Source organism: Mesocricetus auratus, unplaced genomic scaffold (assembly GCF_017639785.1).
Source record: "Mesocricetus auratus isolate SY011 unplaced genomic scaffold, BCM_Maur_2.0 Super-Scaffold_100010, whole genome shotgun sequence".
In the NCBI taxonomy this organism is placed as follows: domain Eukaryota; kingdom Metazoa; phylum Chordata; class Mammalia; order Rodentia; family Cricetidae; genus Mesocricetus; species Mesocricetus auratus.
Genome location: NW_024429194.1, coordinates 43,335,131 through 43,348,510, shown reverse-complemented (window position 1 = coordinate 43,348,510; position 13,380 = coordinate 43,335,131). Strand labels below are relative to the sequence as shown.

The 13,380-nt window shown below is 41.3% G+C and overlaps 1 long non-coding RNA gene across 1 annotated transcript; it reads right to left on the bottom strand.

Annotated features, from left to right (window-relative positions):
- Window positions 1-1,579: 1,579 nt before the first annotated feature.
- Window positions 1,580-6,841, bottom strand: LOC110340960. Its single transcript, XR_005879915.1, has 3 exons — window positions 6,651-6,841; window positions 2,166-2,325; window positions 1,580-1,970 (listed from the first exon to the last, which is right to left on the bottom strand). It is a non-coding gene; the product is annotated as an uncharacterized LOC110340960 (long non-coding RNA).
- Window positions 6,842-13,380: the final 6,539 nt, after the last annotated feature.

Here is a 13,380-nt window from a genome sequence, read left to right as displayed (position 1 = left end):
CCCAATCCCCACATCACTCCCCAGGGAGGGTGAGACCCTCCTTGGGGGGGATCTCCAAAGTCTGTCATTTCATCCTGGGCAGGACCTAGGTCCTTCCCCATGTGTCCAGGGTGAGAGAGCATCCCTCTATTTGGAATGGGCTCCCAAAGATCATTCATAAACCATGATAAACACTGATCTACTACCCAAGGTCCCAGTGATTTCTGTGGCCTCCTCACTGAGACTACATTCATGGAGTCTGGATCAGGCCCCTATTGGCCTCTCAGGCATCAGTCTGGGATTCAAGAGCTCCCCCTTATCCAGTCAGCTGTCTTTATGGGTTTCACCATCATGGTCTTGACCCCTCTGCTCATCACTCCTCCATGTCTGTCACTAGGTTCCAGGAGTGCAGTTCAGTGTTTAGCTGTGGGTATCTGTCTCTGCTTCCATCAGTCACTGGATGAAGGTTCTAGGATGGCATATAAGGTAGTCATCGACCTTACCATCAAGGAGGGACAATTAATGTAGTCTCTCCACTATTGCTTAGTTTGCCAATTGGTGTTATTTTTTGTAGATCTCTGGAGATCTCACTAGTGTCAGCTCTCTCCTCAAGCCTATAATGACTCAATCTATTATGGTATCTCTCATCCTGCTCTCCTCTATTCTTACCTCGACTCAACCTTCCTGCTCCTGTTGTGTGAATGGGTGTCTTTTGGGTATATGCCTAAGAGTGGAATTTCTGGGTCTTGTGGTAGACTGAGTCCCATTTTCCTGGGGAATCTCCACACTAATTTCCATAGTGGCTGTACGAGTTGGCACTCCCACCAGCAGTGGAGGAGTGTTCCCCTTTCTCCACATCCTCTCCAGCATAAACTGTCATTGGTGTTTTTTTTTTATTTTAACCATTCTGTTTACAGAACACCAAATAGAGTGAACCATAAAAAAGTCCCCTAATCACATAATAATCAAAACACCAAACATACAGAATAAGGAAATAATATTAAGAGGGGCAAAGGAAAAAGGCCAAGTAACGTATTCAAACAAACCTATCAGTATTACACCTTACATTCTGACAGGAGTAAGATGGTATCTCAGAGTTGCTTTGATTTGCATGTCCCTAATGGCTAATGATGTTGAGCACTTTCTCAAATGTCTCTCTGCCATTTTATACTCCTCTATTGAGAATTCTCTATTTAGTTCAGTTCCCCATTTTTTAATTGGATCCTTTGGTGCTTTGGAGACTTGCTTTTGAGTTCTTTGTAAATTTTGGAGATCAGCCCTCTGTCAGATGTGGGATTAGTGAATATCTTTTCCCAGTCTGTGGGATGTCTTTTCGTCTTGCTGACTGTGTCCTTTGCCTTACAGAAGCTTCTCAGTTTCAGGAGGTCCCATTTATTAATTGTCGATCTCAGTGTTTGTGCTACTGGTGTTATGTTCAGGAAGCAGTCTCCTGTACCAATTCGTTCAAGGGTGCCGCCCACTTTCTCTTCTAACAGGTTCAGTGTGGCTGGATTTATGTTGAGGTCTTTGATCCATTTAGACTTAAGTTTTGTGCATGGTGATAGACATGGATCTATCTGCAGTCTTCTACATGCCAGCATCCAGTTATTTCTACATGCCAATATCCAGTTATGCCAGAACCATTTGTTGAAGATGCTATCATTTTCCCATTGTATAATTTTAGCTTTTTTGTCGAAAACCAGGTGGAACAGACTTCTTAAAATACCTGTCATCTATTTATCTAGGGGTGGGGTCACGTGCCACAGTGAACATGTGGCAGTCGGAGGACAACTTTATAAAGTCAGTTGTCTCCTTCTACCACTCGGACCCTGGGATTTTAATTTCGGTTCAGACTTGGTGGTGGATGCTTTTCCCAGCTGAGCCACCTCATCAGGATTATTTTTACCTGATTCACAAATGAAAGCCCCTTGTACTGAAGAGGTATAGACATGTGTGCTCTCCTCTATCTCTGGTTGTTAAGAAGACATTTCCTGGAAGAAGAGACTGTAGTTTACACAATGCACACAAACACATACACCAAATCACTGTCATTTTGCACAGGCCTCCTGTAAGAACATATCAAATAGCAGAACACCAGAAATACATTAAACAGATGTCTTGCTAAAGAAAAAAATCTGCACAGAAAGGAAACATTCATACTCAAGACTGTTGGTAAAGGTTCTTACTTGTTATGGAGTAATCTTTCTGTATGCTATGAAGATGTGTCACTCAGGCTGGTTTAATAAAAATCTGAATCATCCATTCCTAGGCTGGGTTCCAGGCACAGAGGACACTGAGAAGAGGAAGGGTAGCTACGCCAGGGACACAGAGCAAGCAGGATGGGCACTATGGAGAGGAGGTAATAAAGCCACAAGGCAGAAAGTAAGTGAATAGAAATGGGTTGATTTAAGTTATAAAAGCTAGTTAGAAACATGCAAAAGGTATTGGCTGAGCTTTCATAATGAATAATCAGTCTCTGTATCATTATTGGGGAGGCAATGATCCTGAAGAGAAATGTATCTACAAACAGCGTCCAGTGTGGAGTATGAGAAGGCTTTTTAAAAAGGTTCCAAACACACAAAAAACAGAGCCAAATGTGCCTTCCTAGTCCCACAGTCTCTCATACGGGCTGCAGTACAGAGATGTGTTTCCCAGCCTCTGTCTGCAGGCTTGAACAGCTAGTGTGCCATGAGCTAAGCTGTGAGGCAGTTTAAAATTTTGCTAATGCAGACAGAAAAGATTACAGATATGTAGTTAAGCAGGTTCAGACTGAAAAAAAACCCAGCAACCTCTAAACAGGTTACACTGTGTTTAACAATGTGCATAGCTTTAATGGGGGAAAAAAGAAGGATATAGATTCATAAAAAATAGTTTAAAAATAACAAAGTACAATCTTTAAAGAGGGAAGTAAAGCAATAAAAACAAGCCACATTAAGGAAGGGAAATATTATTACACCAGATTTTGTGTGTGTGTGTTTGTGTTACCTTTGAAAGCTTATGTATTTTCAGAACAAAAGTGCTAAACACCAATGAAAACAGGTAGCCCAGGTGATCCAGCCTCAGAATGCCTCTGTTGCAATTTCCTCAAAATTCTGCATCCAGAACAACTTGGAAGCAGCTAGATGACATGGTCTAGTCTCATAGACTATTCTAGCCAAGACTTGATCATTATTAATTTTCTCAGGGTCGCCCAGAGATGCCAGTGCCCTCAGACAACAGGAAGCAGTCTAGAGAACACAATGCCCACATTCCTAAGAGATGGAGTGGGTGCGTTTTGGTCTTTTGGTAGGTTATAGATGTTTGTCATTGTTTAGGGGGCGTGGTTACAAGTTGTTGGTGGTCATGGTAGGAAAAAAGCTAAACAAAGGAGATTACATTCAGGGATGTCTTTCTGAAAAGAATAAAAGGGGGATATAGAAATGATAGGATAAAAATCTGAATCATCCTATTGAATTTACTTTTAAACTAAAAGAAGCAACTACTAGTCTTAAATATTTCATGTTGTATGGATTTTTGTATATTTATCCAAATTTAAAGTTATTTTATTATATTGTATATATGTTTCTATTCTCGTGTAAGATATTTTTGTATATTGATACAAACTTAAGGTTATTTTTATCATACTGTATTATGTGTTTCTATTTCTTGCTTAAGGTATTGTACTTATGCAACTCACTTAAAAATATTAAGTTCTACTCCTTGAAAGCTATTTAGGATAATAAGGAAATACAGGTTAATACGTAGTCATCTATAACAATCAAACTTATAGTCATGTTAGGTATGCTTTCAAGGTCAATCAAAGACATATTTTAAATAGATGGTCTTCAAACACTTCAGAGACCTACAGAATATGGTATTTAAAACGTTTTAATAACATATGGCTTTTCATGACAGTGAGACACATCTGCTCTTGGCAGCACTAATTTATTTCATAAAAGGATGATGGGATTCAAAGAAATTCCATAGGGAGTTTACTTTCTTTGTGGCAAGAAACTGCCCTTACCTCGACTGCTGGAAGTATGTTGTCCAAATTGAACATGCAGGACACAAAAGAAACCAACTTCCAAACTTTGCCAAGACAAGGTAAGATAGTCCTTCAACATTCCTGCCTTACAGAAAAGTCTGTCAGATATTTTAGGCCTGTAGGCCGAAGATGGATGCTCCAATGTTGCAGAGGAATTCTGGGGTGACTGTCCAGGAAGCCAGGTGTCTCTGTCATTTCATAGTTTTGGAAATTGCTTGATCTACACTTTCTGTTTATTCAGGTAATACTATATTCAGGAATAAACAGAGACTCATGTCTCTGATGGAGTTGAGCACTGGATAGTTATAGTCACAGTTTTCCTTAATTATGACAAAAAAGTAAATTAGGTTCAAAACCATGGATTCATCAAGAGAGGATAGATAATAGAGTATTTTCTCTAAATTTGTCAAATACAAATGGACGGAACATTGTGAGTGTAATTCTCACTTGATAATTGTTCTTATTGTATATAGTTTTACTACGTTAGAGTTAAAATCTTTCATTTTCATTTAGTCAAAAAGGGGGAAATATGGAATAATTTTTTGTACATTGTGAAGACATGTCACTCAGATTGGTTTAATCAAAAGCGGCATGATCAATAGCTAGGCAGAATTTTCAGGGAAGAGAGAATGCTGGGAAGAAGGGGGAAACATCAGGCTTCCTCTCTGCCCTGCTTGCAAGCAGGATGGGCACTATGAAGATAATGTAATAAAGCCACGAGGAAGAAAGTAAATTAATAGATACAGGTTAACTTAAGTTGTAAGAACTAGTTAGAAACAAGCCTAAGATATCCGCAGAGCTTGTATAATTAATGCTTTGTCTCCATATCATTATTGGGAAGTCAAGGATCCTGAAGAAAAATCCAGCTACACTTACTCTCATGTGTAGGAAAGTGGGCATATTAAAAAAAAAACTTCTTTTCTGGGGTTGAAGAAGAGATAGCTCAGCAGTAAAGAGGACTGGCTGCTCTTCCAGAAGAACCAGGTTCAATTCCCAGCACCCACATGGCAACCTATAACTACCTGTAACTCTAGTTTCAGGGACTCTGACACCTTCACACAGACATATATGCCAGCAAAACATGAATGAACAGGAAGTAAAAATAATAATTGAATTATTTCAAAAGCACTTCTTTTCAGTTCTAGAGAGCTTTATTCAGTTCTAGAGAATGTTGTGCACAGCACAGAAATTAGAACTAATAACAATGTATCATACATGGCAGAGTGAATCTTAACTGTTCCCACCACAATTCTCTTTTAAATAATGTTTGGTGATGAAAATGCTAACAGCTTACTGAGTCAGTTCACACACATCAAAATGTCACTCTGCACTTTGTAAGTATACACAATTTTTATTTGTCAATTATATTTTCTCAAAGGTGGGGAAGGGTAGATCCCAAATAGAGATGTAATGCTTTAGTCTTATTATCAAGGGAAATAGTTTCAAAAACAGTAACAAATAACAATGTATTTCTCCCTACCTATCATCATTACACTTAAATCCCCACCAAGGTGAGTGTGAGAAGGGATTGAGCCTTGGTGTGAGGAGTTTTCAATACACTACTGCTCTCCTTTGCTCCATCTGTAGATGCTATTGGTGGAAATGTATCAGAAAAAGAAGAACCTGAGAAAATCACCTTAAGTGTCTGAACATGTAAGTTAGATACCTCAGTATGATTAGTTGGAGGACACATGGGAACTCTACATTACAGGCCAAGCATTCTGTTACTCTTTTCAAATGTAGAGACCAGCTGCTTCCTTATTTGGTATCCCATACCTGGATTTGGGTCACCAGGATTCCTGTTAGGACATGAGTCTGCTATCATCTGCTTTTCAGTGTTACCAAGGCATTTTTCATGACAACAAACCCTAGCCGGGAACAGTTTTGTCTGGTTGTACACGAACTTCTATGTTAAGAGAGAGTTACTGACCATTTGATCCATTTTATTTATATACTGAAAGAAATCTCAAGTCTTCTTAAATACCCTGTGGTATTTCTGAACTACATCCTATGATAAATTGTAGTTTACTTCAAACAACATAAAGTCTTAGTTCTCTGGTCTAAGTAGTAATCGGTGTGGTCTTAGCTCTCTGCTTTATTTCAGTAAACATTGGGTGACATGGATAAAGCCTGAGACAAAGGAACAAAATACTAGAGAACCACTCAGAAAGGCAAGAACCTCTCTCTTGCTTTGTGTGATTACTGCTAGACTCGGATGAGTTGATTACCAGCATCAGAATGAGAATAGTACAGCTGGTCATAAACAGAATCTGAATAGGATTATTGCAGAGTGAAGCCTTTTCTTTGCCAGTCGCCTGGGCTCTGCCACATTGTAGTCGCCAAATATCACACAGGACACTGTATTAATTCTGAAGCTGTTGGCCATTTGCTTGTTTCTTACTGGCTATCTCTGACTTAAGTATTTACTCCATAATTGTTAATCTATGTATTTCTCTTACCGGAGAATAGGTCTGGACTTCTTACCCCTATGGCGGTTACATCTTGACTCCCTGTGTTTCTCCTACCCAGAGTCCTCCTGGACTCCTAGTCCCACCTATCTTGCTTCCCTATTGGCCAACAGTGCTTTATTGACATATACACAGGACTTCCCCATCAGATTATAAAACAGAAAACGTGTTATCATTACCCAATTCACCATCTCAGAGTCACCAACCCCGTTCGCTCACGGCTTCTTAGAAAACGGTGCCGCTTTCTTTGGTTTCTTTCCAGATGCCTTGGCAAAGGGTGAAGAGAAAGAAGCATCTTCTGAATTACTGTATAATACTGTAATACTGATGAGATGGAAATTCATTTACTGAAAAGGAAAGCTGATTGGAAAACAGCAGTCTCCTACCTCAACCTTCCCTGTCTTTCCAGTGCCCAGCAGAAAGGCAGCCATGTGCGAACCATGCTGGTCAGCCAAGCTGTAGACAAGAGTGCTGCACCTTGGCGCTGTCCTTCTTCCCACTCAATGTGAAGCCCTTTCTGAACCTGTCACACAGATAAAACACTCATGCACATTGGATAAAAGCGAGTAAAATTTAAAACTAATTAAATAAAAAAAAAAAAACAAGGCACTAAAGTGACCAAGTGAAGGTCTGTGTACATGGCCAGGACTTGGCAACTGGAGACCAACTGAGAGTAACTGGAAAGTGAGCAGAAGTCACTACTGGGAGGCCTTTCTTCTGCCTTTCTCAGAACGGGAGGAGAGAGTATGCCTACCTGTCAGTACTTTGCAGGCTAGATTCAAAGCTTTCAAATATTTACCTAAATGCTCTGCATCCTCCTTGAGTACTCTTTTCCTAAACCTGGGAATGGTTTGAAGAAGGCGTGGCCTCCCGTTCCTTCCACATGCTCAGGCACTGGCGCCCTACTCTGCCAGGCCAGGTGTGTTTCCTCCATTCACTTCCTATTTGTGATAAATTATCTCAGCTGCTATTATTTTCCTTCCTGTTGGTGGGGGTGGGGTTACACTATTTTTTAATGGACACTGTAACTAATTAACACAAACTTGATGGCTTAAAACAAAACATGTTTATTACTGATAGTCCTAGAGAACTGAAGTTCAAGACCTATCTCGTTATGCAAAAACCAAGTGGTAGGTCTGCCCATCTTCTGGAAATACTACCAGACATTGTTACGTTTGTCTTTTCCATCCTTTGGCAGCTGTCTTAATTCCTTAGTTCATGGCTTTATTCTCCATCTTCAATGACAACAGAAGAGCAAATTCTGGCTTCTCCTTTCTGACTAATGCCCCCTCTTCTCATTTTTATCAGTGTAATTCACCAAGCCACACATCCCAGGATACTCTCCCCACCTCCGATTCCTTACTTAATCCTATCTACAAAAATCCTTTCTGCCAGACCATAGAAATATTTAGAAGTTTTGACAATTAGGACATGGTCTTTTGTGAGGAACATTCAGTGTCAGTGTCTGAGGCAGTCACAGTGACCTCGTCCTTGGACAGTGTTCTGCTGGTTCTGCAGTAAGCTGGTGTGGGAAGAGGGTGACTAGCTATCTCTCTCCTTTGGAGAAGGCAGAGCAAGTAGAGAAATAAGGCCCAGTAGACTGCACACATCCATTAACAGTCAGCACTGGGACCCTGTTCTCTGGGATCTGCATTTATATATTGCTGCTACTGTTGCTGCTGCTGCTTGTAGGGGGTCACGAGGATCTTGGTCTCCCAGCTGCCTGGAAGACTGCATAAGCAACTAAAGATATTCAAACTCCCCTGGGAGCTTTCCAACTTCTTTCTTTGGTACTCCATGGACACTCTGAGGTCTTTGAAGCCTTGTGTTTATATAGCAGTATCTTTGGGGAAAACATTGCTTTGCCTCATGCAAGGTCTCTTCTTCCCTCACTGTGGAAGGTCGGGGAAAAAGGACAGCAGCATATGCTCAGCCACTTTGTTTGACCAGAAGCCCAAACAGTCTACGTCCTGAGTCCAGCCACTGAGGTTCTTCTCACGTCCATTACTGATATAAGTATACCAAGAGCATAAGCGTCATAATAGAAATAATCCAATCTCAATAAGGCCCTTAAGCCATTCATGAGGTTGTGACTGATCTCAGAAATGTCTTTAGAAACCCCACTAGTGCTTGAGAAGGAAGCTGAGGGCAAAAGTGAGAGGAACCTGGGTAAAAGTGGAAAAAGAAATAAGGGGAGATAAAAGGTATTTTTTAAAGGTGTGCATATAAAGATGAAAAAGTGTGTGACTTAGTAATTTGGGTGCTAGCTGTGAAGCAGTGGACAAGGATGGGGAAAGATGGAAAGAGTGAAGCAATGCATTTTTTAAAAGCATCACTTAGACGGGAGAGAGAAGGCTCAAAGGTTAAGAGCACTTGCTGCTCTGGCAGAGGACCCTGGTTCCGTTCCCAGCATCCACGTGGTGACCCACAACCTTCTGTAATTTCAGTTCTAAGGAATCCCGTGTCCTCTTTTGACCTCCACAGGCACCAGGCATACATACAGAACATACACATACATGCAGGAAAAATAACCATATGCATAAATTATTATGTTGTTGTTTGTTTTTCAGACAGGGTTTCTCTGTGCAGCCTTGGCTGTCCTGGAACTAGCTCTGTAGACCAGGCTGGCCTTGAAATCATTCTCCCTGCCTCTGCCTCCCAAGTGCTAGGATTAAAGGAGTGTGCCACTGATGTCTGGTCATAAAAATTATTTTTAAAATCTTTTTTTAAAAAAAGAATTTACAGCTGCAAGTTCTAAACTCAGATCTTAATTCTCAAATTCATAGTCTGATCTTGTACAAGTCCATTAAGTATTTTCATTCGATAGCACAGGAAATTGAAATCCAAAGACACTGGCAATGAGGCCACAACATGAAAACCCAATAGCTAGAAGGCAGCCTAAAGAAAAACATCTTCACTATCTTTAAAAGGATGGACTAGTCGAGCTATAGAAAATGTGTAATGTGGGTATGACTGCAGATAGAAGTACCCCTTCGAATCGTTCAAAAGATTTTGTTGAACTCTTCCTACATGCTAACACCATGCTAGGCATGAGGGATATGATGAATAAGGCATGAATAAGATAGGATGTCTGACACACAGAGGTTAGAGTTACTAGACATTAAACAAACAATCAAAAGTAACTGTGGCAAGGGCTTTTATGGGAATAGAGTTCAGCACCTAAGCCAAAGTAAACTGCTTGTTGGCATGGGACCAGGGTCTGATTTTAGGTAGGGGCCTCACTGTCACCAACACCTCTCAGAACTCAACTAAAAAGCAGGAGTTCCTGGAGCCAAGATGGAGGAAGAACTTGGGAAGAGAGTTTCAAGCATCCTGCTTCTTTGCTCTGGAAAGGGAAAGGGTCTCTTGGAGATCTTTCACCCTAACTCTAGTGTCAAGCAGGGAAGTAGACAGGGCTCACTGAGAAGACAGTGTTCCAATTGGTATGGTCCCTCCAAGTCATGGGATTCCTTGACTTGCTTTTCAAAGCAAGCTCCCCTTGTCCCATCCCTGCTGCATTTAACAGGAAGGACCTGGAGCACAGAAATGAAGGGCATAGACCATGGACAAACTGCAACTCTCCCACTCTAGGGATCCAGACATCTCCTTTATGACTTCTGGTCCCTCATCTGTAAATTATCCCTAATATCAATATTTTCTTTCACTGAGTTGTTATGACAAATAAATGAGATAATGTATTTTAAAGTGTCTGGAGGAGTGGCTGGCACAAAGGAAGCATTCAGTAAATCTTTGTTACTATTATTGTTTTCAATTGCCAACCACTGGCCTTTTAAATTTTTTCAAGAAGGAATGGGCCATGTGGATTTACTTAAGGCATTGTTTTCAGTTGCAGAAACACTGGAGAACAGCAACAGCACATTAACACCCGGTACTATATTGCAAAGCAACCACAATCTTGCTGATCACTTCTGCAATTCTGAATCTTGAGACAGTGGAAAGTCCAAAAGGCATCGGGGAGGTCCTATCTTTCACATTTTATGGAATAGAAACAAAACTGCTGCTGACTACATCCAGCTGTGTTGAAACCAGGTCCTCAGGAAAGCAACACCTTGCTGGAGCCTGCAGGATTCCGGCTGCAGTACAGAAAATACAGATGCACCCAGTTATGGTCCATCTGAGGGAGACTTGCTGTGTGCTCCAAATGACCAGAAGGTTAAAGCTAGAAACTCAACTGCATTCATTCAACAAATATTTAAGTACCAGTCAGTCTTTTATATATGAAAGATAAAGTAGGGATTGTGGGGTAGGGTCTACCCTGAAGAATGCAAACAATAAAGAATAATCGAATTAAAATATAGAATACCAGAAAGGAATGGTACTACGAAAGAAAAGAAAGCAACTGCTGTGTAGCTATTGAAACATAGCCTCGCAGAACAGGAGGGAGGTTCATAAGACTCAAGAGGCTAAAGGAAACTCAGAAATTCTAAGATTCACAAGGCTGTTCCCCAAGGTTACGCAAGCAGTGAATAGGTATGGAGTGGTGCCTGAAGTTGCTCCAGGGAAGCAGTTTTCCTGGACTTTTGATTTTGATGCAATTGCCTTCAAGTCACTGATGCTTCCAAAAGTCATCAAGGTGGACTTGAGTGAGAAAATCTCTCTCTCCTCTCTCTCTCTCTCTCTCTCTCTCTCTCTCTCTCTCTCTCTCTCTCTCTCTCGTCTGCCTTCAGTGCTCTGATGGGATGGATAGATGTTTGTTCACATTTCCCAGGATAAGTCACATAACAGTGAGAAGAGAGAGAGAGAGAGAGAGAGAGAGAGAGAGAAGAGAGAGAGAGAGAGATCAGAAAGGCAGAGAGAGTTGACGTGGGGATAAGCAATGAGGCAAGAATTATCTTCCTAGAGGCTATAAGAGCAAGGGCCTCAGGTAGAGTACAATCTGGTCACAAAACCTGAAAATAAAGAGAGAATATTTTAGTGAATAGCTTACAGACTTAGCCAAGGTAATATATAATCACAAAACAAGATGATGCCCTTGACTAGGTGGATAGTTCATGATCATCTCCTTGGTTGGGTCAAGTGACAAGCATAATGCACGTGCGCGCGTGCGTGTGTGTGTGTGTGTGTGTGTGTGTGTGTGTGTGTGTGTGCACGTGCACATGCATGCACTCGTGGCCATTGATTGAGCCAGCAATCTGCTCAGAGAATTTACCAGTTAATAAAAAGTACCCCAGTCTTTGTCCATTCTGCCACAATTTTCAGAAAAGGCCACTGTATCACACCACTCAGTAATATCCCTCTTTTGGGATCCCTTCCACTCTCCTTCTAGATTTTCCTTAATAAACCTAATTTCACTTTCTTCACTCATTTGTCCATGATGTCTCACATCAATGTGAGACAACCAACTCAAGAGCCACAGGCACAGGGTGAGTCTGTTGACCCTTGATCATCTGGTACCTTAGTTCCCACCAGCATTCAGAAAGGCCCCATCATCCTCAAAGATATGCCTACATCAGCATGAATGGTGTGCTGGTTTGAATAAGAATGTCCCCCGTAAAGTCATAGATTTGAATGCTTGGCCACCAGGAAATAGCACTATTAGGAGGTGTGGCCTTGTTGAAGTGGGTGTGGGTTTGCTGTAGGAAGTATGTCACTTGGAGGTGGACTTTGAGGTTTCAGAAGCCTAAGCCAGGCCCAGAGTTTCTCTCTCTCCCTGCTTCCGGCTGCTTCTCTAGTACCCTATCTTCCTGAGTGCTGCCATGCTTCCCACCATGACAATAATGGACTAAGCCTCTGAATCGGTAAGCCATCCCAAATTACATGTTTTTCCATTAGAAGAATTTCCATGGTCATGGTGTCTCTTCATAGCAATAGAAACCCCAACTAAGACGAACAGCGTATCTGAGTAGCTGGTGTAGATGTCAGGTGAATGGGGTCATTTAAGAAGCAAGGAACCGCCTGTGCAAGGCAGAACAGAAAACAAGAGCATGAGCAAGGTCTGTAGGGGAGACCTGGGAGAGTCGCTAGGCCTTTACAGTCAAATGGCGGACTGGCTGGGCAGTAAGATCAGGAAGAAAAATGAGGAGATAATAAGGTCTTGAATTCAGGATCAAATGTCAGAGTGTTAGCTTTTACTCTGGCTGGAGAGGGGAGCTGCTAGAAACTTTTAAACAGGCATGCTATAATACATGTCTGCTTTACATTTATTTATTAATCACAGAGGAAAGTCAGGTATCCAGGCAGAAGTCAGAGCACAACTTTGGAGAGTTGTTTTGCTCCACTCACATTTACGTGGTTTCTGAGGATCAAAACCAGGCAGCCAGGCTTCTAAAGCAATTTACCTTTAGGAGTTATCTTGCCAGCACAAGCATTTGTTTTAACATAACCATTCTGGCTGCTGTGTTGAGGACAGAATATAGGTTCAGGCTGGCTGGTAAGATCTTTGTCACATGTAACAGTGGTCTGCGGCAGCAGGCTTTCAGTAGAGATGGTCGTCTATTTTGAAGAGAGAACAGGATTTGACTATGAACTATATGAGGGTATGGAAGAGTGGCTGAGAAGTAGTGATATGACTTGGTGGCATGTGTGAAGCCCTGAAAAATAAAATAGCTGTTGAATTATCCCTGGCAATCAACTATGGAGTTGCTATTAACTGAGACAGTGACAGTTACAAGTAGAAAAGGTCTTGAGGGAAAATACTGATTGGGAATTTACGTTAGGATATATTAAAATGGATAGGTCTATTAAGCATACTAGCAGATGTGTTGAAGTAGTGGAATTAAGTCTGAACTTCAGATGAGGAAGCTGTGAGTATTCGTGGTTGAAGTCATAAGATCGGGAGTATTCAGGGAATATAAAAACAGATGGGGAGCAGTTCAAGGGTGGAATCTTGGGAGAAACCACAATATTAATTGGTCAAAATACCAAGGAGATTAACAACAGTAGCATAGG